Genomic DNA, 5,348 nt, shown 5'->3' with positions numbered 1-5,348 from the left:
TTGCTGTGGCTAGGAAGGGTCTGCCAAGGATGATGGATTCATCCATGCACTTCCCAGGATCTTGTCTCTTTTGAGGTAATTTCTGCCTAGACAAGTCATCCAGTTCTTTGGTGAGCAAGGGAGGTTCATCTTCCCAAGTCTCATTTCCAAATAACTTGTCATTTAACTTCATGATTGCTCCAAGGTATTTAGCAACTTGCTCTTCAGTGACACACTCATCCTCTTCAGAGGAAGAATACTCATCAGAGCTCATGAAAGGCAGAAGTAAGTCCAATGGAATCTCTATGATCTCATTTTGAGCCTCAGATTCCCATGGTTCCTCATTGGGGAACTCATTGGAGGTCAGTGCACGCCTATTGAGGTGTTCCTCACTGGCGTTCACTTCTTCTCTTTCCTCTCCAAATTCGGCCATGTTGATGGCCTTGCACTCTCCTTTTGGATTTTCTTCTGTATTGCTTGGAAGAGTACTTGGAGGGATTTCAGTAACTTTCTTGCTCAGCTGACCCACTTGTCCTTCCAAATTTCTAATGGAGGACCTTGTTTCAGTCATGAAACTTTGAGTGGTTTTGATTAGATCAGAGACCATGGTTGCTAAGTCAGAGGGGTTCTGCTTAGAATTCTCTGTCTGTTGCTGAGAAGATGATGGAAAAGGCTTGCCATTGCTAAACCTGTTTCTTCCACCATTATTGTTATTGAAACCTTGTTGAGGTCTCTCTTGATTCTGAGCCAGAATGGCATTCAGAGCATCAATCTCAAGAACTCCTTTCTTCTGACTAGTCCATTGTTCACAGGATTCCTTTCAGAAGTGTACATGAATTGGTTATTTGCAACCATTTCAATGAGCTCTTGAGCTTCTGTAGGCGTCTTCTTCAGATGAAGAGATCCTCCAGCAGAGCTATCCAAAGACATCTTAGATAGTTCAGAGAGACCATCATAGAAAATACCTATGATGCTCCATTCAGAAAGCATGTCTGAGGGACATTTTCTGATTAATTGTTTGTATCTTTCCCAAGCTTCATAGAGGGATTCTCCATCCTTCTGTTTGAAGGTTTGGACTTCCACGCTAAGCTTACTCCATCTTTGTGGTGGAAAGAACTTTGCCAAGAAGGCATTGACTAGCTTTTCCCAAGAGTCCAGGCTTTCTTTAGGTTGAGAATCCAACCATATTCTAGCTCTGTCTCTTACAGCAAAAGGGAATAGCATCAGTCTATAGGCCTCAGGGTTAACCCCATTAGTCTTGACTGTGTCACAGATTTGCAAGAATTCAGTTAAGAACTGATGAGGATCTTCCATTGGAAGTCCATGGAACTTGCAATTCTGTTGCATTAGAGAAACTAATTGAGGCTTTAGCTCAAAGTTGTTTGCTCCAATGGCAGGGATAGAGATGCTTCTCCCATAGAAATTGGGAGTAGGTGCAGTAAAGTCACCCAGCACCTTCCTTGCATTGTTGGCATTGTTGTTGTTTTCGGCTGCCATGGGTTCTTCCTCCTTGAAGAATTCGGTCAGGTTCTCAACAGAGAGTTGAGCCTTAGCTTCTCTTAGCTTTTGCTTCAAGGTCCTTTCAGGTTCAAGGTCAGCTTCAACAAGAATGCCTTTGTCTTTGTTCCTGCTCATATGAAAGAGAAGAGAACAAGAAAATATGGAATCCTCTATGTCACAGTATAGAGATTCCTTTAGGTGTCAGAAGAAAAGAAGAGTAGAAGACAGAAGTAGAAAATTCGAACTTATCAAAGAAGATGGAGTTCGAATTTTGCATTAAGGAATAGTGTTAGTCCATAAATAGAAGGATGTGAGAAGAAGGGAAGTAATTTTCGAAAATTAAGTAAAAGATTTGAAAACATTTTGAAAAACACTTAATTGATTTTCGAAAATAAGAGCGGAAAAGAAATCAAGTGATTTTTTTGAAAAAGATTTTTAAATTAGAAATCAAAAAGATTTGATTGAAAACTATTTTGAAAAAGATGTGGTTAAGAAGATATGATTGGTTTTAAAAAGATGTGATTGAGAAGATATGATTTGAAAACAATTTTAAAAAGATATGATTTGAAAACAATTTTAAAAAGATTTGATTTTAAAAATTAATGACTTGCCTAACAAGAAAAGATATGATTCAAACATAAAACCTTTCTCAACAGAAAAGGCAAAAAATGTTCAATCAAATCATTAATTGTTAGTAAGTATCTTTGAAAAAAGGAAAGAAATTGATTTTGAAAACATTTGATTGAAAAGATATGATTTGAAAAAGATTTGATTTTGAAAAACTTTGAAAACTTGAAAAAAAATTGATTTGGAAAACAAAATCTTCCCCCTAGCACCATCCTGGCGTTAAACGCCCAGAATGGTATACATTCTGGCGTTTAACGCCCAAAATGCTACCTCTTTGGGCGTTAAACGCCCAACCAGGTGCCCTGGCTGGCGTTTAAACGCCAGTCTGCCTTCTTCACTGGGCATTTTTGAATGCTCAGCTTTTTCTGTATAATTCCTCTGCAGTATGTTCTGAATCTTCAATTCTTTGTATCATTGACTTGAAAAGACACAAATTAAAAATATTTTTGGATTTTTAATAATTAAAATGCAACAAGAATCAAATAACAATGCATGCAAGACACCAAACTTAGCAGTTTGTATACTATTGACACTAACTACCTGAGAATGCATATGAGAAACACAAAACACTCAAGTCAATAGAATTCAAAGATCAAAACAAGAAAATGATCAAGAACAACTTGAAGATCAATGAGGACACATGCATGAATGCAATAAGAACAGAAACACGCAATTGATACTAAACTTAAGATGAGACTCTAGACTCAAACAAGACATATTTTTGGATTTATGATTTTGTAAAATTTTTTTGGGTTTTTTCGAAATTAAGTGAAAAGGAAAATAAAGGTATCAAAATTCTTAATGAGAATTCCAGGAATCATGCAATGTTAGTCTAAAGCTTTAGTCTAAAGGAATTAGACATGGCCGGCTAAGCTTCAGCAGGACATTGCATTCAAGAGCTAAATTGATGAGAATCAATCAGCCTTGGTGATGATAAGAACATCACCTTGAAACACTAGAATTCATTCTTAAGAACTCTGAAGAAAAATACCTAATCTAAGCAACAAGATGAACCGTCAGTTGTCCATACACAGAACAATCCCCGGCAACGGCGCCAAAAACTTGGTGCGCGAAATTGTGATTACTACAACTTCACACAACTAACCAGCAAGTGCACTGGGTCGTCCAAGTAATACCTTACGTGAGTAAGGGTCGATCCCACGGAGATTGTTGGTATGAAGCAAGCTATGGTCACCTTGTAAATCTCAGTCAGGCAGACTCAAATGGGTATGGATGATGAACGAAAATAACATAAAGATAAAGATAGAGATACTTATGTATATCATTGGTGTAAGAGCTTCAGACAAGCATATGAAGATGCCTTCCCTTCCGTCTCTCTGCTTTCCTACTGTCTTCATCCAATCCTTCTTACTCCTTTCCATGGCAAGCTCGTATAGGGTCTCACTGTTGTCAGCAGCTACCTCCCATCCTCGCAGTGAAAGCTAATGCTCAATACTCTGTCACAGTACGGCCAATCACCGGTTCGGTTCCCTCCCCTACCGGAATAGAATAACTCTTTTGCGTCTGTCACTAACGCCCAGTAGGTTACAGGTTTGAAGCACGTCACAGTCATTCAATCATTGAATCCTATTCAGAATACCACAGACAAGGTTAGACCTTCTGGATTCTCTTGAATGCTGCCATCAGTTCTTGCCTATACCACGAAGATTCCGATTAAAGAATCCAAGAGATATTCACTAAGCCTCAGATACTTGTAGAACAAGAATGGTTGTCAGTCACCTTGTTCATGAGTGAGAATGGTGATGGGCGTCAATCATCACCTTCATCATGATTGAAGAACAAGTGATATCTTGGACAAAGAACAAGCGGAATTGAATGGAAGAACAATAGTAATTGCATTAATACTCGAGGTACAGCAGAGCTCCACACCTTAATCTATGGTGTGTAGAAACTCCACCGTTGAAAATACATAAGAACAAAAGTGATCATTGGTTTCGGCCCCAGAGAGGGAACCAGAAGAACCAAGATGAAAATACAATAGTAAAAGGTCCTATTTATAAGAAACTAGTAGCCTAGGGTGTACAGAGATGAGTAAATGACATAAAAATCCACTTCCGGGCCCACTTGGTGTGTGCTTGGGCTGAGCAATGAAGCATTTTTCGTGTAGAGACTCTTCTTGGCGTTTAACTCCCGTTTTGGTGCCAGTTTGGGCGTTTAACTCCCATTCTTGTGCCAGTTTGGGCGTTTAACGCTGGGAATTCTGAGGGTGACTTTGAACGCCGGTTTGGGCCATCAAATCTTGGGCAAAGTATGGACTATCATATATTGCTGGAAAGCCCAGGATGTCTACTTTCCAACGCCGTTGAGAGCGCGCCAATTGGGCTTCTGTAGCTCCAGAAAATCCACTTCGAATGCAGGGAGGTCAGAATCCAACAGCATCTGTAGTCCTTTTTAGTCTCTGAATCAGATTTTTGCTCAGATCCCTCAATTTCAGCCAGAAAATACCTGAAATCACAGAAAAACACACAAACTCATAGTAAAGTCCAGAAAAGTGAATTTTAACTAAAAACTAATAAAAATATAATAAAAACTCAACTAAAACTACCAAAAACATACTAAAAACAATGCCAAAAAACGTACAAATTATCCGCTCATCAAGCGCCCAACACCAAACTTAAAAGTTTTGCTCGGCCCTGAGCAAAGTAAGAAAAGAAATTAAGGAAAGGAAAATAAAAGAACAATAAAAGAGATAGAGGATAATGGGGAAAAAAGCTTCGGCCTTGGCTAAGAAGAAGGGGAAAAAGGAAAAAGAAAGTATGTCTGGTGAAGGGTAAGTAAGAAGGGGAAAATAGTTTAAGGTATTGTGAGAGTGGAAGAGGAATGGGGTATTTATAGGTGGGGAATAGAGAGGGTTCAGTTATGTGGTATGGGTTGGGGGTAAATTGAATTTGAATTTTGGGTTGTTGGGAAGAGAGATTGAAAGGATAGATAAGAGTGGATTGGGTGGAGTGGGAAGTGAGTTGAGAGAATCAAGGGAAATGATGGGTGATAGGATGGATGAATGTGGATGAAAAATTGGGTAAGAAGGAGAGAAAATGGATAGGATTGAATGGTGAAGTGGTTGGAAGTTAGGATTTATCTAATGGCTAAAGACTTCCTTCAAAACTTGAAATCTGCTCCTTGGGCATTAAATGCCAGTTCTGGTGTTTAACACCAGCAGGGGATCAACCTCTTTTTTTTTGTAAATTGGGATGAGCACCTCTGGCGCTAAACGCCAGGGC

General features: G+C 39.1%; 1 non-coding gene across 1 annotated transcript; it reads left to right on the top strand.

The window, feature by feature from the left end:
- The first annotated feature begins 963 nt into the window (after positions 1 to 963).
- Positions 964 to 1,071, top strand: LOC130959885 (small nucleolar RNA R71). Its single transcript, XR_009078876.1, has one exon. It is a non-coding gene; the product is annotated as a small nucleolar RNA R71 (small nucleolar RNA).
- The last annotated feature ends 4,277 nt before the right edge of the window (positions 1,072 to 5,348 follow it).

Source organism: Arachis stenosperma, unplaced genomic scaffold (assembly GCF_014773155.1).
Source record: "Arachis stenosperma cultivar V10309 unplaced genomic scaffold, arast.V10309.gnm1.PFL2 arast.V10309.gnm1.Scaffold_100025, whole genome shotgun sequence".
In the NCBI taxonomy this organism is placed as follows: Eukaryota; Viridiplantae; Streptophyta; class Magnoliopsida; order Fabales; family Fabaceae; genus Arachis; species Arachis stenosperma.
This window is presented reverse-complemented; position numbering and strand designations above follow the sequence as displayed.